Source organism: Macaca mulatta, chromosome 1, assembly GCF_049350105.2.
Source record: "Macaca mulatta isolate MMU2019108-1 chromosome 1, T2T-MMU8v2.0, whole genome shotgun sequence".
Taxonomy (NCBI): Eukaryota; Metazoa; Chordata; class Mammalia; order Primates; family Cercopithecidae; genus Macaca; species Macaca mulatta.
The window spans coordinates 197833491-197859687 of record NC_133406.1 but is presented as its reverse complement, the minus strand read 5'-3'; the positions used below and the strand labels follow the sequence as shown (position 1 = coordinate 197859687).

The following is a 26197-nucleotide window of genomic DNA, read 5'->3' as shown; positions in this document are numbered from 1 at the left end:
TTTCTATCTTCATTTCTTGTATCGTTTTTTTGGATTTCCTTGCATAGGGCTTCACCTTTCTCTGGTGCCTCCCTGATTAGCTTAATAACTAACCTCCTGAATTCTTTTTCAGGTAAATCAAGGATTTCTTTTTGGTTTGGATTCATTGCTGGTGAGCTAGTGTGACTTTTGGGGGGTGTTTAAGAGTCTTGTTTTGTCATATTATCAGGGTTGCTTTTATGGTTCCTTCTCATTTGGGTAGGCTCTGTCAAAGGGAAGGTCTAGGGCTAGAGGCAGTTGTTCAGATTCTTTTGTCCAATGGGGTGTTCCTTTGATGTAGTACTCTCCCCGCTTCCGTATGGATGTGGTTTCCTGAGAGCCGAGCTGTAGTGATTGTCATCTCTCTTCTGGGTCTAGTCACCCAGCAAGTCTACCAGGCTCTGTGGTAATACCAGGAGTTGTCTTCACAGAGTCCTGTGATGTGAACCATCTTTGGGTCTCTCAGCTCTGGATACAGCTCCTGTTCCAGTGGAGGTGGCAGGGTGGTGAAATAGACTGTGAGGGTTCTTAGCTTTTGTGGCTTAATGCTCTATTTTTGTGCTGGCTGGCCTTCTGCTGGGAGGTAGTGCTTTCTAGAGAGCATCAGCTGTGGTAGTATGAAGAGGAACTGGTGGTGGGTGGGGCCCTAGAACTCTCAAGAGTATATGTCCTTTGTCTTCAGCTACCAGGGTGGGTAGGGAAGGACCATCAGGTGCAGGCAGGGCTAGGGATGTCTGAGCTCAGACTCTCCTTGGGTGGGTTTTGCTGTGGCTTCTGTGGGGGATGGGAGTGAGGTTCCCAGGTCAATGGAGCTATGTTCCTAGGAGGATTATGGCTGCCTCTGCTGAGTCACGCAGGTTGTCCAGGAAGTGGGGGAAAGCGCAGTCACAAGCCTCATCCAGCTCCCACACAATCCAAAGGGCCGGTCTCACTCCCACTATGCCCCGCTAATGGCACTGAGTCTGTTTCCAGGCAATGGGTAAGCAGGGCTGGGAACTTGCCCCAGGCTACCTGCCTCCCAGGTGTGAAAGACAAGGGCTTGAGTTCTTCCCAAACCCGTGGAGTCTGCAAGCAGGATTCACACCCTCCCCCAAGTTCTGGTCAGGAGGCTTCTCAAATGCTTCAAATTGTTACAAAGTGCATCTGGAGACTTTCTTCTCTCCGTGGCATTTTTTCCTGCACCTCTGGCCACCCTCTCAAACAAGTCCTGTGATGCCAGGCAGGAATGGCCTGCTTAGGGACTCAGCGAGCTCCCAGGGCCTTTCCCACTGCTTCTTCTACCCCTGTATTTCACTCGGCTCTCTAAATTGACTCAGGTCCAGGTAAGGTCGAAATCTTCTCCCAAAAACTAGATCTTTGGTTTCCTTAGTGGCGGCATGTGTTCAAAAGCAGAGGATCTCCCTTTCCCACTTCCGCAGCTTGGGCACTCACAGTATTTGGGGTGTCTCCCAGGTCCTGCAGGAGCAGTTCACTTCCTTCAGAGGGTCTGTGGGTCCTCACAGGATTCCTGACTTATTCCTGCAGTCGTTCTGGAGCTAAAATTCACCATGCGAGCCTCCACATGCTGCTCTGTCCATCAGAGTCAGAGTGGCAATCTAGTCCTGCCTCCTCAGTGATGAACTTGACTGGTTAGGCATATTGACAGGTATAAAATGAAAAAAGAATATATGAAATTTACAAATTCAGTTTAAAATTCTAATATAATTGTGTTGTATAAGCTTATAAGTGAGACTGTTTAAAAGAGTTTAGATAGTTCTACCTGAGTTACTTGAACAATAATAAAAGATCCCCTTAAACTGAATTATTATTTTATATAAGCTCAGTTTATAAGTATACTATTCTATCTGTAAATCTATATAATAGATTATATATAATAGACTTACAGATAGAATAGTATACTTATGAACTGAATTTTAAGACTTAAATAAACCTAGGTATTGAGTTTTAAATTAATAAATTAAATATTAACTTAAAACCTAAGCTGCTGTAAGTAGTCTTTTTGTGCTCACAGAATCTGCCCTCAGACATGAAAAAAAAAATTACATGACACTATTGTTATCTACATTTAACAGATGAAGAAACTAACACTCAAAAAGGTTAAGAAGCCAGAGTCAGCTCCATGAATGTCTGGCTCTAAAACCTGTGTCCCCACTTAACATATGGCTTCCTTGACTGACCAACTCCCTAAAGAGACAGGTGACTTGGGAACAATTAAATAAAATGTTTTGAAGTAACTTTACCAAGGTCTGATTATATGTATTATAGATTGATTTTATAGCTAAGCAGTCAATTTCAGCTTAAGAAAAGAGCATTTTTTGGCTCATGTAGCTGAAAAGTTTGACTTCAGACATGGTAGCGTCAGAAATGGTAGCTACAGACTGTGTTGGCTCCATTCAGAGACAGGCTTTCTTTCCCTTTGTGCTACAAGACAGCTGGAGCTATCCCTCTGGGCTAAAGTACAGCTAAAACATGGACTGCCTCTCTTCTAATTGTTCTCACAAAAGAATCATTTCATCTCACTGATATGAATAGGTCATGGGTCCATTCTGGAACTGATCACTGTGACCAGGGGAAGGTGATGCTTTAATGGTCATGCCTGGGGTCAAAAATTGACCCTTGGAGTTTGGGCTGGAGTTAACTATTCCATAAACATATGGACTGAGAGTAGGGAAGGAGCGACCTTCCTTGAAAAGGGTGATTGGATGGCAGGCAGCCAAAATAGATGCCCACTATAGGGGGCAACTTTACCTCTCTTACTTTAAAGTTCTTTGTAGTACCTCACTATATCATTCATATTTACTGCTGACATTTCTCTTTCTTTTGGCCAAGAATCATGATACTACACTATAACTTAATTGAGCGTCGTTTATTTCTCCTGTGACTGCATGTCGAAGGCAAGGGATATCTGTATTGTTTTTCTTCAGTGACCTACGTAAATGCTTGTCTAAATGAAAAAAACCTAGATTACAGGAGACTGGGTTTGTTACGTAAGAGAAGAAATGTTGGAAAAGTGTTTTTAGGGAATTGTAGGTGGCAGCTCTGTAGTGTAAGGAGAAAAAGTCAAATTCACTAAACGCTTATTGATAACTTTCTTTGTGTTAAGCTGATCTGTCTTGGGGACAGTGTTCCAGTGGCCTTCAAAGAGCAACCAGTCTGAGCCAGGTGTGGTGACTTGCACCTGTAGTCCCAGCTACTTGGGAGGCTGAGGTGCGAGGATTTCTTGAGCCTGGGAGGCTGAGGCTGCAGTGAGCCATGATTGTGCCATGCATTCCAGCCTGGGTGGCAGAGCAAGACCCTGTCTTAAAAACAAACAAAAAACAAAGAGTAACTAGTCTAGAGGAAGAGACTGGATGAAGGGTATTGGTTACTGTGATTTAGTTTTGGCCTAGATCTAGGTTATTATGGATTGCATAGAGCTTTGGTAATAGACTGAGTCCTGGAGAAGGTTTGGGTTGCCATGTATGATGTTGGTTGGGTTTAAGGTTCTTATTTTTCATTTATTGAGCATCCCTGTCAAATTCTTGACACCCGGAGCCTGGGGCATGGGAATGAGCAGGTAAGAAGACTCCCAGGATAGGCCCCGGTCTTGATTCAGGGTTACACCCATTACTCTGTTAACAATGTCAGGAACCTAGCTAAAAATAGAGATTGAGATACCCACCAAAGCACAGACATAGGGGCAGACTGGGATAAAGCAGAGACCCACGCTGCCAGGCACCCAGTGAAACAGTGCATTTTCCCAAAGACAGCATGACTGCTGAGATGGAAGCATTACTGCCCAGTTCCAGAGGGAGGCTGTGAAAGGTGTCTGGGCTTCAGACTCAGTTTAGTAGAATTGCGCATACTTTTTACTTTGGCTGTGCAGAGGAAAGACATCTATAAAACACTGCACTCATTTGGAAAACCTGACTGTGGTCATTTTGAAGCCAAGGCTTGCTTAGAAAGTGTGGAAATTGATAAAGTAAAGGAAATTGATAAAGTAAAGATCCGTGCAAGGGTTTCCTCTGCCTAATCCTCCCACTTTCCCCATTCAAACCTAAACTCGAGCCTGCTGCTCTCCAGCCTAGCGTTGCTCTTGCCATGGCTCTCAGCGATGCTGACATGCAGAAGCAGGTAAAGCATATGATGGCTTTCATTGAACAAGAAGCCAATTAGAAAGCAGAAGAAATAGATGCAAAGGCAGAAGAAGAGTTCAACATAGAGAAAGGTCGGCTTGTGCAAACCCAAAGACTAAAGATTATGGAATACTATGAGACGAAAGAGAAACAGATTGAGCAGCAGAAGAAAATTCAGATGTCCAATCTGATGAATCAAGCAAGGCTCAAAATCCTCAGAGCGAGAGATGACCTTATCACAGACTTACTAAATGAAGCAAAATAGAGACTCAGCAAGGTAGTGAAAGATACAACCAGGTACCAAGTGCTGCTAGATGGACTGGTTCTCCAGGGTTTAGTACCAGTTGCTGGAGCACCAAATGATTGTTCGTTGCAGGAAACAAGACTTCCCTCTGGTAAAGGCTGCGGTGCAAAAGGCAATCCCTATGTACAAAATTGCCACCAAAAACAATGTTGATGTCCAAATTGACCAGGAGTCCTACCTGCTGGAGGACATAGCTGGTGGAGTTGAGATCTATAATGGGGATCATAAAATAAAGGTTTCCAACACCCCAAAAAGCCGGCTGGATCTCATAGCCCAGCAGATGATGCCAGAAGTCCGGGGAGCCTTGTTTGGTGCAAATGCCAGTAGGAAGTTTTAGGACTAAGCCTCAGGAGGTGGAGCTCGTTCTCGGCTCTCCTGCTGTGATGTGGAAGATTCTGATATTTGAAGAAATACGAATGTTTCTGTAGCTTCCTCTTTACTGCCCCAATATTGCTCTGTATTTATCAGTGATGCCCCCTGTCACTAACACCTTGCCTAATTGTTCACAGTGGCGGAAGGCTTCATGTAATACGATCAGGACCCACCTCTAGTTCATCTGAAAGTAACACAGCATCCGTTTGGCTCTGCAGCACTAGGGGAGGGGGCAGATGGTGGCTGCATGGGCTTCCTGGGTCTCCGCTCTCCGTCTGGCCTAGAGGTGATGTGTTTGGTATTCTCAGCCCTGCAGTTCCCACTGTGGAGGCTTAAGGCACATGTGGCATACCACTCCTTCCAGCAGTTGTTGCTTCACTGTTACCTGTTTAGGCCTAGAAGTTTTCTCTCACTTGTACATGTGATTTAAAATCTAAGTCCTGAATATGCTTTATTTGTTAAAAGAGTTATGTGGATTTTTTAATAATGTGGAAATTACGTTCATGTTATACTGTCAACAAAGATACAATTTTTTTAAAAAAAGAAATAAAAAGAAAAGAAGTAGAATTTAAAAAATCTTTTTAAGTGAAAGTATGGGAAAATAGGAGCAGAGCTGGAAGAGGAGCCATGCAGACCCCAGGAAAGAACAGCTCATGTTCCCTTTCCCTCCTACCTCCCTGGAGGCAGGAGCTAATAAGAGAAGATAGCCTCTGTGACACTCCTTTCTCAGTGTATGTGGGTCTGAGATAAAGGTGGAGGGGGACTTCTTCTGGGAGTGAAGAGGGAGTAGCCTACCCTCCTGGACAAACACAAACCCTGATGTTGTTATATCTGGGCTGAGGACAGCTGTCCATTTCTCACCACTTCTGTTAGGGTTTTCAAGAGAAACAGAACAAATAGATTATATATTTGTTCTGTTTCTCTTGAAAACAGAACAAATATATAATCTATTTGTTCTGTTTCTCTTGAGAACCCTAATAGAGGTTCATTATGGAAATTGGCTCACATGATTGCAGAGGCCAAGAAGTCCCACATTATGCTGTCTGCAACTTAAGAACTAGAAAAGTATGTGGTGTGATTCAGTCCAAATTTAAAGGCCTGAGAATGAGGGTAGCTGATGGTATTACTAGCAGTCCAAGGCTGAAGGCCTGAGAACCGGAGGTAGGTGGGGGGTGGTGCAGAGAACTGCTGGTATAAGTCCTGGAGTGTGAAGGCCTGAGAATCAGGAGCTCTGATGTTCAAGGGCAAAAGAAGATGGGTGTCATAGCTCAAGAAGGGAGAGAGAAAACTCTTTCTTCCTCTGTCTTTTTTTTTTTTTTTTTTTTTTTTTTGAGACAGAGTCTCACTCTGTTGCCCAGGCTGGAGTGCAGTGATGCAGCTTCGGCTCACTGCAACTTCTACCTCCCAGGCTCAAGTGATTCTCCTGCCTCAGCCTCCTGAGTAGCTGGGATTACTGGCGCCTGCCACCATGCCTAGCTAATTTTTTGTATTTTTAGTAGAGACAGGGCTTCATGTTGGCCAAGCTGGTCTCAAACTCCTGACCTCATGATCTGCCCACCTTGGTTTCCCAAAGTTCTAGGATTACAGGCGTGAGCCACTGTGCCCGGTTGCCTTTTGGTTTTACTCAGGTGGACCCTTAATGGATTACATGATAACTGCTCACACTAGTGTCAGTGGATCTTTTTTACTCAGTCTGCTGATTCAAATGCTAATCTTCTCTGGGAACACCAGCATAGACTCACCCAGAAATAGTGTTTGACCAGCTGTCTGGGCATCCCTTAACCCAATCAAGTTGACATATAAAATTAACCATTACAAGTCTGCCCCTTAGGAACTTGGCATCCATATGTATCTCCTTAAACCATAGTTAGTCTCCAAATAATAACAATAACAAGGTCATAATTCCACTTAACATGATACAACCATCCTGCATGCAACAAAAAATGCAGTAATCCCTTTTCCAGAAGAGGAAGTAGTCTGTGAGTGATGTGTAGTCTTCTGATATCCCATACTTAAAATACTAAGACGTATTTTAAGTATTAACAATACTAGTACTTAGAATACTAGTATAAACTCAATACATCTTATGTTACATGATAAGGGATAACAAAGGAAAGAAAACAAAGATGTTTGTTTAATATATGTATACATACACACATTTTTTAAAAAAATAGGAATGAAATACTCTTGACAATTAGTATTCTTTTCTGTAACTGATGACATGGTTGTAGCTCAGACTTATAACTACCATCTTCAACTACACATTCTGTATTCCCTTTGCCTTCAGCAAGAACCTCAGCTGGTCTTGGTTCTTAACCTAGGAAGCCAGGGTTGGTTTGGGGGCGGAGGGGAGGTAAGCCAAACCTTCATTCCTAAAGGGTCTGGGCCATTCATAGTCCTGCCTGGTATGGGTTGTTGTAGTTTTCCATTGACTTTAACCATAGGACACGGTAATACTGAGACATTCTAAGGGATCTCCTGTGTTCCAGACATATTCTTTCTTACCTCTTTTATGTCACATTTCCCCATGGTAGTCATGGTAGTCCCCAGCCAACACCATAACTCCCCTATTGGCCTGTTGACTCAGAGGCATGAGGGGAGCCCAAAGTGGTTGGATGGCAGTCTTAACTTCTAGTTCAATGGAATTTAGTTCAATTGTGTCTCCTGGTGGAAGCAGTCCTCCCTCTGGATCCAGCAGAGCATACCTTTGTAGAAACAGGAAGCAAAATTTTTGTTAGTGGATCACTAGGGAATTAGTGTGTGGTGCCCTTCCCATTTCTACCCCTTGATTCCTGGACCATAAATCCTGACTATGGGAGAAAGAGTACTGTATGTTGGACATTCATTCAGAGCCATACAGCCTTCTGGAGAACCTTGCCTCTGCCTTGCAAAGTATTGCCACTTAGCTGGCTCTGTAGGTGAGTCTTCAAAAGACCATTCCACCATTCTATCAAGCCAGCTACTTCAGGATTGCGGGGAACATGACAACACCAATGAATTCCATGAGCATGGGCCCACTGTTGCACTTCTTTGGCTGTGAGTTGAGTTTCCTGGACAGAAGCATGTTGCATAGAATGCCACAATGGTGAATAAGGCAAGATGAAAGTCCCTGGATGGTAGCTGACAGAAGCATTGCATGCAGGGAAGGTGAATCTGTATCCAGAGTAAATGTCTATTCCAGTAAGGACAAAATGTTGCTCCTTTCATAATGGAAATGGTCCATTATAATCAACCTACCACCAGGTAGCTGGCTGATCATCCTGGGGAATGGTCCTATATCGGGGGCTCAGTGTTGGTCTCTGCTCTTGGCAGATTGAACACTCAGAAGTGGCTATAGCCAGGTTGACCTTGGTGAGTGGAGGTCCAGGCTGCTAAGCTACACATAACCTCCATCCCTGCCACCATAGCCACTTTGTTCATGAGCCCATTGGGTGTTGACATGGGTGGCTGGGGAAAGAGGCTGACTGATAACCACATAATGGATCACCCTATTCGCTCAGTTATTAAAATCCTCCTCTGCAGAGGTTATCCTTTGGTGAGCATTCATATGGAACACAAATATCTTCATGTCTTTTGCCTATTCAGAGCAGTCTGTCCACATACGCCATCCCCATATTCCTTTGTCACCAATATTCCAACCATGTTCCTTCCCAGTCCCTGGCCATCCAGCCAAACCATTGGCTATAGCCCATGAATCAGTATATTATCGCACATCTGGCCATTTCTTCTTCCAAGCAAAGTGTAGAATCAAGCACACTGCCTGTCGTTCTAACACTGGGAAGATTCCCGTTCAGCACTGTCCTTCAAGGATGTCCCAGAGAGGGGCTGTAGTGCTGTACCTGTCTACTTTCAGGTGGTGCCTGCGTATTGTACAGAACCATCTTTAAACCAGGCCCAAGCCTTCTCTTTCTCTGTCAACTGATCATAGGGAACTCCCCATGAGCCCATAGGTACATGTTGAGAGAGAGAAAGAAAGTGTAGCAAGAGCGACCATGGGCATTTAGGCCACTTATTCATGTAACTCACTAGTGCCTTTAGGGACTGCTCTGGCCTTATTACATACATAACACTTCTGTTTGACAATGGGGAGCTGCTATGCACACACAACTTTATGGCTTGGTGAGTTGGATAACACCTCGTTCATGATGGGCAGCTCAGGTAACATGGTAACTTGGTGGCCTATGGTAGGTGTTTAGTTTCTACTAAGGCACAGTAGCAGGCTAAGAGCTGTCTCTCAAAAGAAGAGTACAGTCATGCACTGTGTAATGTTTCAGTCAGATGGGCCACGTATACTGCTGTGGTTCCATAAAATCATAATACTGTATTTTGTACTGTACTTTTCTAGGTTTAGATACATGAATACTTACTGCTGTGTTGCAGTTGCCTACAGTATTTAGTGCAGTAACATACTGTACAGGTTTATAGCCTAGGTGCAATAGCCTAGTTGTACAGTAGGCTATGATATCTAGGTTTGTGTAAGTAAACTGTATGATGTTTGCACAATGGCAAAATCGCCTAACAACACATGTCTCAGAACATATCCCTGTCATTAAGTGACTCATGGCTGTAGTTATCTGCCAATAATGTCAAGGTCTTGCTCCAAAATCCCAAAGGCCTGCACTGTGATTCACCTATGCACACCTGCCAAATAGGCTCCCAACAGCATCCCTATCTGCCATAGACTCATCAAGCACCATAGGATCTGCTGGATCATATGGGCCAAGTGGCACAGCAGCTTGCACAGCAGGCTCAACCTATTGTAGAGTCTTCTTTTGTTCTGGGCCTCATTTAAAACTAGCAACTTTTTGGGTCACTTTGTAAATGGACCACAGTAACACAATCAAATAGGAAATATGTTGCCTCCAAAATCCAAAGAGGCTCACCAGGTATTGTGCCTCTTTCTTGGTTGTAGGAGGGGCCAAATGCTACAACTTATTTTTTACCTTAGAAGGGATATGTCCCACACCACTAGCCCTCTAGAAATTCCACTGCGTAGAAGGCTTCTGAATTTTAGTAGCATTTATTTCCCACCCTCTGACATGCAAATGTCTTACCACTAAGTCTCAAGTATACTTCTTGCTCACTAGGTCCAATTAGCATAATGTCATCTATGTAATGGAAGAGTGAGATATCTTGTAGAATGAAAAGATGATCAAGATCCCTGAAAACTAAATTATGGCAGGACTGCGAGTGGATGTACCCCTGAGGTAGGGTGGTGAAGGTATATTTCTGATCTTCCAGCTGGAAGAAAACAGTTTTTGGTAGGCTTTATAGATGGGGTGGCAAAGGCATTTCCCAGATCAATAGACGCATACCAGGTACCAGAGGATGTGTTCATTTGTTCAAGCAATGAAGCCACATCTAGTATAGCAGGTGCAGTTGGAGTCACCAGTTGGTTAAGCTTATGATAATCCACTCTAATTCTGTAAGATCATTTGTCTTCTGCACAGGCCAATTAGGAGAGTTCAATGAGATGTAGTGAGAATCACCACCGCTACATCTGGTGTCACTAAACTCTGCAATGAAAGGAATGCAGTATTGCTTTTGTTTTACTGTTTTCCTAGGTGGAGGCAGTTCTAGTGGCTTCTAGTGGCTTTTTCCATGATAATATATCATTGTCAGGGAACCAAAGTGGAGGTTCTACCAACTGCTAAGTATATCTGTTCCTTATGCATCCTGAAACTGGGGTAATAACCACAGGATGGGTTTGGGGACCCCCTGAGCCCACTGAGAGATGGACCTGAACTAAAATTCCATTAATCACCTGGCCCCCATAATTCCCTACTCTGATTGGAGCACCACAGTGACATTTTGGGTCTCCTGGAATCAAGGTCAGTTCAGAGCCAGTGTCCAGTAGTCTCTGAAAGGTCTGGTGATTTTATTTTCCCCAGTGCACTTACTGTGATTAAAGACTATAGGTCCCTTTGAGGAAGGCTGAGGGAAAGACGAACAGCATAAATTTTTGGTAGTGCACCAAGATCCTTCCTCCAGGGGACCTGGATTTCCCTTAATTCAAGGGGTTCTGGGTCTGTAAACTGGCTCAAGTCTGGGAATTCATTGAAGGGTTGTGACTCTTTTTAAAAATGATTTGAGCTAGACTTATTGTTCACTTGATCTGGAACCTTTCTGCTTATACAGATCACTTCTAGGAACACCATGATTAACTAGTTAATGCCATAAGTCTGCAGGAGTCAGGCTATTCCTATTGCTGCTTTGACTCTGCTGTCCATTATAGTAACTATGCCCACCATACCTTTGGCAGTTTAGTGCTGCTACTTGGCCCCTGCCACCACATAATCTAATTACTGTGACTGCCTTTGTTTTCTAGTTCAGTGGCTGTGATTCCCACTGTAAGATCTGGCCTACAGAAGAGAGTGATCAAGGATGTTGGAGATCCCTTCAAAAATTTCATTTATTTATTTATTTATTTATTTAGAGACGCAATCTTGCTCTGTCGCCCAAGCTGGAGTGCAGTGGCATGATCTAGGCTCACTGCAACCTCTGCCTCCTGGATTCAACCAATTATCCTGCCTCAGCCTCCTGAGTAGCTTGGATTACAGGCATCCACCACCACACCCGGCTAATTTTTTGTGTATGTACTTTTAGTAGAGACGGGATTTCACCATGTTGGCCAGGCTGGTCTCACACTCCTGACCTCAACTGATCTGCCCGCCTTGGTCTCCCAAAGTGCTGGGATTATACTCTCATAAATTTATTTCTAAAAGTATTGTGCAAGATGTCTTCTGGACTCTCTTCATGTGGGTTAGTAGGTCTTAAATGACAAATCCATTGTAATGTTCCAATTTCCCCAAGCCTTTGAATCCCTTCCTCTACATTAAACCAGAGAGATCGGGCATTTCCAACTTGCATCATCATGGGCCACCTTTTTCAGCCAAAAACCAAACAACTAGAGCCCTTTCTAACTTCCCCAAGCGGCAACATTAAATGCAGAATCTCTGCTTAGTGGGCCCACATCAATAAATTAAGCCTGTAAAGGAGCAGGATTGAAAAATAATAAATTAGGCCATCCAACTCTATGTTCCCTCTCCCACTCCTAATATCCATTCTCACACATGTTCCCTAAATTTATGCTTGTATAAGAAGAAAACTCAAGTAATTCTTTTGGAATACAACGTACCTTCTCATGAGCCATACCTCACTTTAGGGGCCTGCTGGGACTTGAGTCTAGTTAGGGGTGTAGAAGAAAGAGGAGTGGTGAGGATGAGTCCTGAGAAGAATCAACATGATCTTGCTTAGCAACTGCTTTAGTGGAGGCCACTACCATCCCTCAGGCAATTTAGGATTAATCCCATCGGGCAGAGGTAGAAAAGCCAGTACCACTGCAGTCAGGGAGGCCATTTTTGTTGGGAGTGAGGAGGCCACTTTTGCTGGGGTTGGGGAAGCCACTTCTGCTGAGAGTAGGCAGGCAGCTTTTTCTGGGGGTGGAAAGAACTCTTCCACTGGCAAAGGAGACTTATCAGAATTTAGGACTCAATGTCCTCAGCTTCATTAGGATCTTCCCCTAAGTCCTCATCCTAACATATTGGATGGGACATTATTTCCCAATCAATACCCTCACTTCAACAGTAGGCACCTTGTAAGGCTGGGTGTTCCATTTGCATTGTAATTCAGCCAATTACAAGATGAGATCTTCTGTTTCATTTGTAGCAATTTCAGTCCTGAGGTTATAGGAGATAAGGCTCTCCCTCAGGGCACATGTAGAAGCTCTTAGACCATTTATGTGACGCTCAAGCTGGTAATTTGAATCTCTGAGCTCATCCTCCTCTTTCACCATTTTGTTCAATGACATTAGGAGCAACCAACCAATGGCATTATATTCCTTGGTTTTCCAAAAATGTTTGAAAGTATCATATACAGAGTTACTTAGGTTCTTACTTCTTATATTTGGTAAACTAGGACCATCTAATGCATATCTTTATAAATAGCTCATGCAATAGACTACTAGATATAGAGTCCTTAGCATCTTGAAATCTAAGGAGATTGAAGAGCCAATTCCATAAGCCCCAAAACCAGTTCAGAAAACTCATCCTTAAAATTCTGTTCCTCTAGAACCACTCTGAGTATAAAAATCTGCATTCATCAGCGTTCTTGAAAAAACCAGAACCAATAGGATATTTACATAGATATTAAGGGCAGATGTATTATAAGAATTGATTCAAGTGATTGTAGAGGCCAAGAAGTCCCACGATATACTGCCTGCACAAGAAGTCACATGATATACTACCAGGAAATATGGTAGTGAAATTCAGTGTGAGTTTGAAAGCCTGAGAACCAGGGGAGCCAATGATGTAACTCCCAGTCCAAGGCTGGGGGCCTGAGACCCAGGTGGCTGCTGCTCTGACTCCTGAAGTCTGAAGGCCTAAGAATCAGGAGCTCCAATGTCCAAGGGAAGGAAATGGATGTCCCAGCTCAAGAGAGAGAGAGAATTCTCCCTTCCTCTACCTTTTTATTCCATTCAGATGGGCCTTCAATGAGTTGGATAATACCTGCTAACGCTAGTGTGGGTGAATCATTTTTACTCAGTATGCTGACCCAAATGCTAATCTCTGGGAATACTCTCAAGGCATACCCAGAAATAACGTTTTACTAGCTATCTGAGTCTTCCTTAACCCAGTCAAGTCAACACATAAAATTAACCATTATACCATTCAAAGTCTGCCAGACACATCCTCTGACGAGGTGCCCAGCTTGGGGGTGGAAGACACCCAGTATAGGAAGTAGGTATTTTGAGAGCACATTCAAGGCAGACTTAGGAAACAAAATCCCAAAGGCAGCCAGAAGAATACTAATGTGAATCCTCCAAAAAGGTTATCTTCAAACTGTGTATTCATAACTGGGGATGTCCAAAAACATTTCCAAGGAATATGTGAACATATTTAGCTTTAAGGGAATCAATTTCCAAATCCCGATCTTTACCTTCTGCATGTACTGTTTTCAAAAACGAATCTTCCTGAGAGGAGTAACATCAGTAATACAGCATAATAGGACGTCTCAGACCTTGTTCTTCCGTAGACACTGACTTAATATATGGTCCAAAAAGCTTTTATGAGAATTCTAGAAACTAGTACCTGAGGCAAGCTCAAAGTCAAGAACAGCTATATTAAAATGGGTAAGAAAACCCATTTTCATTTAACTTACAATAGCCCTTTCCCAAAGCCAGTACAGCTTGGTGCTTTCAGGAGTAAATGCTCAACTTGATGCTTCTACCTTACAAGGGAAACAGAAGAGTAGAATGTGCATCCAACATTCAGGCTTTTCAGAGGGCTCCCTGAGGGACTGGTTTCTGTCTTGCCTGACACTGAGTGCTGATAAAGTAAAAATACTCTGAATCCCTGGGAACTGCCGAGAATAAGAGGTATCAACAGCTTGTTGTAGACCCTGAGAACTTGCAGTACTGTAGACAGACACCAGAGGGAGGAAGAGACTACAAGCTTCTGAAAAGACGTCAGCAAACCTCTTGAATTGGGAAATTACAGGCACAAGCCCAAGAATACATATCTCCAGAAAAGGTTTGAGAGACCACTCCCCCAGACTGTTGGTTGAGCTGAATGTTAAAGGTTTTCCCCTTTATGAAGACAATCCATAAAAACTAGAAGATATGGTCATTTTTTCAAATCCACCAACTCCTGCAAAAGATAACAAGACATATGATGATAGTGGGAAACATGATCCAATCAGAGGACCAAATATGTCTCAGAAATGGAACTCTAAAGAAACAGAGATCTATGAATTACCTGACAATGAATTCAAAATAATCATCTTAAAGAGGCTCAGCGGGCTACAAGAGAATCAGATAGATAAATGAAACCAGGAAGTGATATGTATAAACCAGAATACCAACGAAGACGCAGAGACTGGGTGCAGTGGCTCATGCCTGAAATTCCAGCACTTTGGGAGGCCGAGGCAGGAGGACTACTTGAGCCCAGGTGTTTGAGACCAGCCTGGGCAACAGAGTGAGACCCTGTCTCTAAAAAAAAAAGACAAAATCTATTAAAAAAAGACCAAATGGAAATTCTGGAGTTGAAAAAAACAATAACTGAATTGAACAATTCACTAGAAGGGATCATAACAGATTTAAGTGAGCAGAAGAAACAATCAGGAAATTTGAGACAGATGATTTGAAATTACTGAGTCAGGGGAAACAAAAGAAAAAAGATGAAGAAAAATTAAGAAAGCCTAAGGGACTTATGGGATACAATGTATGATCCAAAGAAGCCAACCCTGAGACACATAATAACCAAACTGTCAAAAGTCAAAGAGAGACTCTGAAGGCAGCAAGAGAAGAGTGACTCATCAAGTACAAGGGAGCTCTTATAAAATTATCAGCAGATTTCTCAGCAGAAAACTTACAGGACAGAAGGGAGTGGGATGATATATTCAGAGCACTAAAAGAAAACCTGCCAAGCAAGAATAATATTCAGGAGAACTGTCCTTCAGAAATGGAGAGAAATTTGGTTTCCAGTCCAGCATGTAAGGACCTTAGAAGATAATACTCCCATCTAAACAAGTTAAAAAGCTGAGCAACAACAACAAAACCAAGCAATAGGTGAACATCTCTTCTTAGATTTGTTAGAGGAATGAGACCACTAGGCAGATTGCTGCCTCCAAAATTGGAGAGACAGGAAAATACAGAGAGTCACAAGTTACTGGAAATGCAACACATGAGCAGAAGCCTCTACAGGAGGTTTGAAAACAGGAATAGGAAAACCTAAACAGTAACTGACCCAATTTTTAGAGAATCAGTGTGGACAACTCAAGGAGTTAAAAACTCCACCAGGGGCCAAGCATGGTGGCTCACACCTGTCATCCCAACACTTTGGGAGGCTGAGGTGGGAGGATTGCTTCAACTCAACAGTTTAAGAACAGCCTAGGCAACATGGCAAGACTCCGTCTCTACAAAAACTTTAAAAATTAGCTGGATTTGGTAGTGCACTCCAGTAATCCCAGCTCCTCAGGAGGCTGAGGCAGGAGAATCGCTTGAGCCTAGAGGGATTGAGGCTGCAGTGAACCATGATCATGTCACTGCACTCCAGTCTAGGTGACAGAGCAAGACCCTGTCTCAAAGAAAAAAAAAACACATTTCAGGGATATTGATTATGGAGACCCCTCAACACTTTTGTGATTTTTATCTCTCAGAGCTCTACCAGATCCTCACAGTGAATCTCAGAGAAAAATCCCTTCATGCTTCTAGCAAAGGGAGGGGAAATAAACCATTTGTAGTATGCCAGAACATTCTGTTGTTTTTAAAAAGGTCTACCCTTAGGAGAAATAATTTTGCCAGAGCCTAACCTATCTTGGGGAAGGGAAATACCCAACTCCAACAGGCTGTAGCTTCCCATCTGGGGGAAAGGAAATACCAACTCCAGCTTCCTCTAGGCTTCCCTGTAGGAGAAGGGAGATACCCAACTTCAGTCTCCTCTAGTGGTTCTGCCCCCACCTAAGGGGAAAAAACACAAGCGGAGAAGCACTGGTGAAGTTCGCAGTCCAGACCCACAGGCTTACCAAAAGATTGAGACCTAATAGTAGAACTGCAGAACACTTCTCCTCCTGCAACACCGCACTGTTACGTTACTAAAGATCTATATCTTTTTTTTTTCTTTTTCCAAGACGGAGTCTCACTCTGTCGCCCAGGCTGGAGTGCAGTGGTGCGATTATAGCTCACTGTAGCCTCGAACTCCTGGGCTCAAGTGATTCTTCTGCCTGAGCCTCCCAAGTAGCTGGGACTACAGGCAGGCTCAGTTAAGGTTTTGTTTTTTGTTTGTTTGTTTGTTTGTTTAGAAATGGGGTCTCACTCTGTTGCCCAGGCTCTAAAGGCCTATTTACCACAGTTCCATTTATCCAGTACAAAATGGCTCATTTTTTTCCAACAAAAAAATTAGAAGACACACTAAAAGGCAAAAAAACACAGCTTGAACAACTAGTGCAAGCATCAGAGCCAGACACAGACATGGCAGGGATGTTGGCATTACCAGACTGGGAATTTAAAACAACTATGATTAATATGTTAAGAGCTCTAATGGAAAAAGTAGATAACATGCAAAAACAGATGGACAGTTTAAACAGAAAGATGAAAATTATAAGAAATAATAAAAAAGAAATGATAGAGATAAGAAAAAAACCACTAACAGAAATGAAGAAACCTTTTGATGGACTGATTAGTACACTGCACATGGCTGGAGAAAAAAGAACCTCTGAGCTTGAGGATATGTCAACAGAAACTTTGAAAGCTGAAAGTGAAGAGAAAAAAAACGTGAAAAAAAACGAGAAAGAATATCCAATCACAAAAAATGTAATATAGGCATGATGAGAATACCTGAAGAAGAAAGATAGAAAGAACAACATAAACATTTGAAGCAATAATGCCTGAGAATTTCACCAAATTAGTGCCAGACACCAAACCACAGATCCAGGAAGCTCAGGAATCACCAAGCAAAATAATGCCAAAAATAAACAAACAAACAAAAAAGCTACACCTACACATATAATATTCAAGCTGCAGACAACTAAAGATGAAGAAAAAACTTTGAAGGAAGTCAGAGGATAAAAAGCCACTTCCCTACAGAGGAGCAAAAATAAGAATTATATCCAACTTCTCCTCAGAAATCACATAAGCAAGAAGATAATGGAGTGGAATACTTAAAGTGTTGAAAGAGAAAAAGCCAAAGTTAAGGTTAAGGTTTTGTTTTTTGTTTGTTTGTTTGTTTGTTTAGAGATGGGGGTCTCAGTCTGTTGCCCAGGCTCTAAAGGCCTATTTACCACAGTTCCATTTACCCAGTACAAAATGGCTCATTCTAGGATTCTATACACAATTTGGAAGCAATCAGATTGAAATAAATAATACAAATAATAAAAATTATATCAGCAATCAATGAATTGAAAACAGGAAATCAATAGTGAAAATCAACATAACCAAAACCTGTTTCTTTGTAAAAATCGATAAAATCATAAGCTTCTAGCAAAGCTAGCTAAGAAAAAAAGAGAAAAGACATGAATTATGAATATTGAAAATGAAAGAGAGATCAATTCAAATCCCATGGATGTTAAAAGAATAATAAATGAATATTATGAACAACTCTATGCCCACAGATTTGATAACCCAGATGAAATGGACCAATTTCTTGAAAGACACAATCTGTTAAAACTCACACAAGAAGTAGACAATCTGAAACAGGCTTGCATCTGTTAAAGAAACGGAATCAATAAATAATAAACTCCTCAAACAAAAAGTACTAGGCTTGGATGGATCCACTGGTGAATTCTACCAAACATTTAAGAAAAAATTATACCAATTTTCTAAACATCTTCCAGAAGATAGAAGCAGCTCATTCTATGAGGCCAGCATTACCCTAATACCAAAACCAGATAAATACATTACAAGAAAACTACAGATCGATTTGTCAATTTAAAATAAATAAATAAATAATAAAATTTAAAAAGAAAAATACAGGCCATCTCTCACGAACATAGATGCAAAAATCCTCGACAAAATAGTAGCAAAGCACACCCAATGATGCATTAAAAAAATATTATATACCATGACCAAATCTGATTTATTCCAGGCATGCAAGTCTGGTTCAACATTAAAAACTCAATTGGCTGGGCATGGTGGCTCATGCCTGTAATCCCAGCACTTTGGGAGGCTGAGGCAGGCGGATCACCTGAGGTCAGGAGTTTGAGACCAGCCAGGCCAACATGGTCAAACCCCGTCTCTACTAAAATACAAAAATTAGCTGGGTGTGGTGGCACACACCTGTAATCCCAGCTACTCAGGAGGCTGAGGCAGGAGAATCACTTGAACCGGGAGGTGGAGGCTGCAGTGAGCCGAGATTGTACCACTGCACTCCAGCCTGGGCGGCAGAGTGAGAGTCTGTCTCAAAAAAAAAAAAAGAAAAAGTATTTCACAAAATCCAACATTTGTTCCTGATAAAAACTCTCAGGAAACTAGAAATAGAGAGGAACATCCTCAACTTGATTAAACAATGTTCACAAAAACCCTACAGCTAAATATTATACTTAATGGTGAAAAATGTGAAGCATTATTGTTGCTAAGATCAGGAACAAGGCAAGGATGTCCTCTTCACTATTCCTTTCCAACATTGTATTGGAAGTGCTAGTTTATGCAACAAGATAAGAAAATGAAATAAAAGGTATGCTGATCAGTAAGGATGAAGTTAAACTATTGTTGTTGGTTGATGACATGATTGTCTATATAGAAAATCCAAAAGTATCTACAAAATAACCCCTGGAACTAATAAGCAATTAATTATAGCAATGTTGCAGGATACAAGGTTAATATACAAAAGTAATTTGCTTTCCTATATGATAGCAATGAACAAGTGGAAATTAAAACATACTACCATTTGTATTAGCACCCCCCATATTGAAATACTTATGTATAATCTAATAATATATATGCAAAATCTCCTATTTTGTGGATATGATATAGTAACAGTGTGGTATCTTGTTTGAATATATAAAGAAGAGTAATGTAAGAGTTTTATTGTAAAATGACTATATCGGCCTGGCACGGTGGCTCACACCTGTAATCCCAGCACCTTGGGAGGCCGAGGCAGGTGGATCACTTGAGGTCAGGAGCTCAAGACCAGCCTGGACAATATGGTGAAACCCCATCTCTACTAAAACAAAAATACAAAAATTAGCCGGGCATGGTGGTGGGCACCTGTAATCCCAGCTACTCAGGATGCTGCTTGAACCCAGGAGGTGGAGGTTGCAGTGAGTCAAGATTATGCCACTGCACTCCAGCCTGGGTACAGAGCAAGACAGCATCTCAAAAAATAATAATAATAAAATAAAATGGCAATATCACATAGCAGAAATTAAATCTCCTGCAAATATTTGAATTTAAGAAGATAAATTTGTAACTTCAATCTAAAAATAAGCAAAGAGATAGTTTTTCAAATTCTTTTTTTTTTTTTGAGACAGGATCTTGCTTTGTCACCCAGGCTGGAGTACAATGCTGTGATCATAGCTTACTCATTGCAACCTCGACCTCCTGGGCTCAAGCAATCCTCCCACCTCAGCCTCCTGAGTAGCTGGGACTATGGGCGTGCACCACCACACTCAACTAACTCTTGTATTTTTTGTAGAGACAGGGTTTTTCCATGTTGTCCAGGCTGGTCTCAAACTCCTGAGCCCAAGTGATCCACCTGCCTTGGTCTCCCAAAGTGCTGAGATTACAGGTGTGAATCACCAGGCCTGGCCTCAAAATTCTTTTGGGAAGTATGTGAGCAAAAAAATTTGAAGATAACTACTCTAGAAAAAAGACAGAGATGTGGAATTCATTTTGAGACAGCGGAGGAAGATGGAAAAACTGATATCCTAGGTTGGAGTCAACACCACCCTCGTCTTGAACCATAATTCAAAATCAAGCTCTTTGTCCATGACAATTGTGAGGCACTGGGATCCAGTCCTTTATGAGGAGAATAGGACAAAAACAGTGAGTCTGAGAAGAAAGGAAATCCATTACCACTTAATAAACGTGCTTAAACCTTCTCACCTACTGCTTTATGCAAACATGTATGGAATAACTTTTGTAAGAGATTGCACATTTTAAGGGGAAATTTGTGATTCCCCTGCTCCCTGATAAAAACTGGGTAAAGGAAAGCCCAAGTAAATTGACAGGTCCTTACCAGCTGTCATTTCAAAGCATTAGTCAAGGCCTTTGACAAGCAAAGTGGGGACTGGGCAAGCTGGTTGGAGTTTGGGCCCAAAGCCTGAGCTGGGAAAGAGGCCAAGGGACTTAGATGTCTAAAATTCAATTTTAGGTTATGTTGTTATGATTTAAATCCCTTCTCCCCCACTTTCTAAAAAGGTTTATACGAGCCTTAGATTAGTATATTCAACTGCCTACTCAATGTCTTTAGCTGAATGTCTACCAGGATTCAATTTAACACATCCAAAACTGAACTTTTGATTCCAATTTTCTCAGTGGTCCCTTTCTCAGTTAATGGCACCACCATTTATCCAGTCAATTTGGCTAACCTTTATTTCTCTCTGTTTCTCAAACCTCACAGCCACCCCATTAGCAAATCCTGTAGGCTGAATCTTCAAAATACATCCCCTCTGACTACATCTACTTGTTGCTACTACCTGAGGCAAGCCACCATCACCTCTTACCTGGACAACCGCAACTGCCTCTTGACTGTTCTTCCCACTTCCACCCTTGCTCCCCTACAGTTTACAGCAGCCAGATGATCCTTTAAAAATGTAAATCAGGCTGAGTACGGTGGCTCACGCCTGTAATCTCAGCACTTTGGGAGGCTGAGGCAGGTGGATCACCTGAGGTCAAGAGTTTGAGACCAGCCTGGCCAACATGGCAAAACCCCATCTCTACTAAAAACAAAAAAATTACCCGGGCGTGGTTGTGGGTGCCTGTAATCCTAGCTACTCAGGAGGCTGAGGCACAAGAATCACTTGAACCTGGGAGGCAGAGATTGTAGTGAGCCAAGATCATGCCACTGCACTCCAGCCTGGGCAACGGAGTGAGACTCTGTCTAAAAAAAAAAAAAAAAAAAAAGTAAATCAGATCATGTCACCTTTCTGGCCAATATTCTCCAGTGGATCACCACTGAAATAAAACCCAAAGTTGGCCAGGCACGGTGGCTCATGCCTGTAATCCCAACACTTTGAGAGGTGGAGGTGGACGGATTACCTGAGGTTAGGAGTTTGAGACCAGCCTGGTCAACATGGCAAAACCCTGTCTACTCAAAATACAAAAATTAGCTGGGCGTGGTGGCAGGCACCTGTAGTCCCAGCTACTAGGGAGGCTGAGGCAGGAGAATTGCTTGAACCCAGGAGGCAGAGGTTGCAGTGAGCTGAGATCGCCCCACTGCACTCCAGCCTGGAAGAGTAAAACTCCATCTCAAAAACAAACCAACCAACCAACCAACCCCAAAGTCCTCATGTGATATAAGAGGCCCTACAAGATCTAGCATCCTGCCACCTCTCTGACCTCATCTGTGTCACCCTGGTCCAGCTACCCAGGCCTCCTCGTTGGTCTGCTAACATGGTCCTGCCTCAGTACTTTCGAACTTGCTCAGAAGGCTTTTCTCCCAGATACATGTATGATTTGTTTCCTTATCTCATTCAGGTCTGTGTTCACATATCACTCCTTGAGGGAAGGCTTCAAATGATCTCATCTAAAACTGACCCCCATCCACACTGCCGCTTTCATCCCCTTAGGGTGGTTTTTTCCCCCTAACACAAATCACCATCTAAGTTTATCACACATTGTTGGTTGCTTATTGGGTTTCCCCCAACAGAATGTAAGCTCCGTGAAGGCAAATCTTTGTTTTCTTATTGCTGCATCCCTGGCATCCAGGAGGTGCTCAGTAAATGAATGAAGTGAAACTAAAGAAGATATGAGTTCCATGACAGGAAACAGCTTGTGGTAGAAACCCTGCACCTGTTGGTTTAGGGGATGTTGACCGTCAGAACCAGAGATAACCTTAAGAATAGAAGAGATCCTGCCAGGCGCTGTGGCTCCACCTGTAATCCCTGCACTTTGGCAGGCCAAGGTAGGTGGATTACCTGAGGTCAGGAGTTCGAGACCAACCTGGCCAACATAATGAAACCCCATCTCTACTAAAAATACAAAAAATTAGCTGGGCATGGTGGTGGGGACCTGTAATCCTAGCTACTTGGGAGGCTTGAGCCGGAAGGATCACTTGAACCCAGGAAGTGGAGGTTGCAGTGAGCCGAGATGGCACCACTGCACTCCAGCCTGGATGACAGGAGTGAAATTCCGTCTCCAAAAAAAAAAAAAGAAAAAGAAAAAGAAAAGAAAAAAAAAGGAATATAAAAGATCCCTGGGGGCCAGGCATGGTGGCTCACGCCCATAATCCCAACACTTTGGGAGGCCAAGGCAGGTGGATCACGAGGTCATGAGGTCAGGAGTTCAAGACCAGCCTGGCTAACATAGTGAAACCCTGTCTCTACTAAAAATACAAAAATTAGCTGGGTGTGGTGGTGGGGGCCTGTAATCCCAGCTACTCAGGAGGCTGAGGCAGAGAATTGCTTGAACCCAGGAGGTGGAGGTTGCAGTGAGCCGAGATCGTGCCACTGCATTCCAGCCTTGGTGACAGAGGGAGACTCTTTCTCAAAAAAAAAAAAAAAAAAAAACAAAGAAAGAAAACAAAAGATCCCTGGGAATTCACAGAAACCTTGGGGGTGATTACCAGACTTTCTGAAGCGTTTGGAAGGGGGAAGATGATGTAACTTCAGCTGACATCTGCATTACAATATATATTATCTTATTTCATTTTAGTATTACAACAGACAAAGAAACAGAAGATCAGAAAGGTGAAGTGACTTGCCCAAGATTATTCAGGTAAATAGCAGAGCTAAATAGCTAAATCAGCTATTTCTGACTCCAGAAACCATATTTTTTCCAAGACCCAGCATAACTGAGGAGGAAACTTGGCAACAAGTGTGTGCTCAGTTAGGCAACGGTTCAAATAATTAAGCAAATGCTTCATAAAGTGACAGCTAATTTGGTATTTTGATATCAGATAATCCTAAGGAGAGACCAAAGGCAGACCAGGAGAAAGGAGCTTAAACAAAAAGTTTTAGGGTGAGGAGCTGTCCTGGGAACATAAGAGTACATCAGCTTCGCTGGAGATTAGGGTGTGGAAGGAATGTATTGGGAGATAAGGTCGGCAAAGGCCAGAATGTGGTTAAGGAATTTGGGCTTTATCATGAGAAAGTGGGGAGTATTAACCCATAGAATAATGTGGTCAGAACACATTTTTAGGAAGATCATTTAGGAAGCCAGGGTCAGGGATACCGGATGGATTTGTTGTAGTAGGACCAGTCAAGGGTTCCCTCCAAAGCAATGTAGTATCTCTGAAACCCTGAAAGGGTGAGGTTAAACCCTGCCTTGATCGAAATGTTCACAAAACAGCCACTAGTTGGCAGGAGTGTGCCAATGAATGAATGAGCCAAACTCCCAACTAGCACAGCTTCCCTTCTCTCACTCCTTGAGCTGTGGTGGGATATGATCAGCTGGTGGATAACAGGAGTAGGTGGGAGGGCAATCTCTTCGGAGGAAACTTCAAAGGCCCAGAGGAGAAGGAGAATGTGATCAGAGAACAGAGTGGATGGATGGCTGGAGGATAGGGTTGGAGTCGAGTGGGGCCAGCCGTGAGGGAGAGAGCTTGATCATGAATGACTTGAATTTTCAGGTTAAGAAACACAGACATTATCCTGAGAGAAATGAGGAACCCACGAAGGTTTTTAAGTAGGAGAGAGACATAACTAGATTTGAATTTTAGGAAGATCATCGATTGCAGTGTGGAGAATGAGGAGGAAGGAGGAAGCAGAGCCAGTGAGAAGGCAGTTGCAGTGATCCTGGGAGAGGTGATGAGTGGCCAGCACTAGGGGCAGCAATTGCAACGGACAGACGGGCCAGAATTGTAGGAGACTTATGAAATAAAAATCACAGAATGAAAAGGGGGCCACTAAAAATGTAGTTGGCAGAAGAGAATGAATATCCTTTCCCTATTATTAAATGCATCCTGAATTGTCAGATCGTCTACCTAAAATTGCACTGGAAGAACTCAGATTTCAGAACTTCTTGGCTTCTAAATTCTACTTCATTCATTCAATAATCCTGACCAGAGTCTGTGGTGGAAAGTGGGGACCAAGGAACGGCTCAGTCCTGTACCTGCGGCAGCTGCCCCCACCCCGCCCGCGCGCCCAGTGTGGTGGAAAGATAGTCAATTCCGGTACAGCGTGGAGAGCGCTTTGATGGAGGAAATACAAGCCGATGTAGTGTCCCCGGGAAAACCTGATCCAGAAGGCTTCCAGGGAGAGGAGATTTTGCGTCTAAGATTTCAAATGAAACATCTCATAACACTGTCAGTGAAACAACTAAGCACTGCTGGGAAAAGATGGTGGCCTGCTGGGAAAAGATGGTGGCCCGGAGAACAGTCCCGTTATCTATTTACCCCTTTTCGTCAGAAACCGTAGGCGTCACCTTATGCAGGATAGGAACCCGGGTGAGCTACGTCCCCAGGGATGCCCAGCGATACACAAGTCACCGTCACCCCCTCCAGAGTAAACAGCATCGCCTGACAAGCAGGCGTCCGGGTCGTCCTCAAGGGCCAGCGCCTGGAACCGCCAGGGTGTGATTGGTGGAGTCTTGGAGCCCGCCCCTCGTCGGGCCCAAAAAATCGTCTCTGATTGGTGGAGACGCCACCTGGCCCCGCCCCTCCCCAATCTTGTCCGGGCGCCGCCGGCGGCCGGGCTTTGGGGACCGTTGTGAAGTCTGGGGAGGATGCGCCATCGACCCCGGCAGTAGGCGGCCGAACCTTGGTTCCAAATCTTCTACCCCGGGGTGGATTGCGGCCCCTAGAGGAAAGGCGTCAGCGGACCGACCGGCAGCTGTGCCGCCACGGCACTCTGGGACACGCTGAGGGCGGGCCGGGCTCCCTGCGCCTGCGCTGACATTTTGCAGTTTGGGAAATGGCGGTGCTCGGGGACGTGGCGGGAGGGAGCTGCGAGTGGATTGTCGGGCCTTTTCAGACCGGGGTCTGGATCCCCCGGCCGGGGCGGTTCCGGGTTGCTGCCTGGCTCTGCCAACTTTCGGGGCCCTCGCGTACGGCCACCGGCGCGGGGCTCCCACCCATCCCCACCCCACCCCGTCTGTTTCCTTTCCGGTCCAGTGGGGACAGCCTCTGAGTGAGGAGCGTCGTAGGAGTAAGATACCCGAGTGGCAACCCTGACAGCCTAGGCCCCAGCCTCTCCTTCTCGCCCTGTCCCCAACCCTCTGCTGCACGGGGACCCGGATAACTGCTTTCCACAGAAGTCTTTTGGGAGCACGTGATAAGGCTTCTTTTCACCTGGCCTCAGCCCTTCATCAGTTAACCGCCCTGTCCTCAGGCTCAGGCAGGGCACATCCTTCTCAATCTGCTCTCCTTTGTGAGATGCAGATGGATGTTCTCATAGATTTTTATACCTAATGGTAATGCATATAGGTATTTCCATTTGCTAAGTACCAGTTTTCCTTTGTCAGCTGACCCTCTAGAGACAAATATCCTTGGTGTTTTATTTCCTGAAGTATCTTCTGAGTGCCTGCTGTGCATCAAGCACTGTACTGAATAGTGCTGAGGACCCACAGGAACCAAATCAGCATCTTCTCATGAAACTCAGACTAGTGGCAGAAAATTGGACTTGTGATGAAGGAACAGATGAAGTGCTCTGGAATTCAGGGGTGAAGGAGGAAGATGAGCTGTCTTTAGAGAGGAAACAGTAGCATATAGAGGAACCAGAGGGGGCAATTCCAAATGAAATGAACACCAGGCAGCTTGACAGCTCACTGGGCCCATACAAAGAACGTGGTTCATTT

At 43.6% G+C, this 26197-nt stretch overlaps 1 long non-coding RNA gene and 1 pseudogene across 1 annotated transcript; one reads left to right on the top strand and one right to left on the bottom strand.

Annotated features, from left to right (window-relative positions):
- On the bottom strand, positions 1 to 24982 carry LOC144334011 (uncharacterized). The gene is made up of 3 exons (XR_013403310.1): positions 24827 to 24982; positions 7315 to 7514; positions 1 to 1643 (listed from the first exon to the last, which is right to left on the bottom strand). It is a non-coding gene; the product is annotated as an uncharacterized LOC144334011 (long non-coding RNA).
- Positions 4099 to 4774, top strand: LOC144337854 (V-type proton ATPase subunit E 1-like; annotated as a pseudogene).
- Positions 24983 to 26197: the final 1215 nt, after the last annotated feature.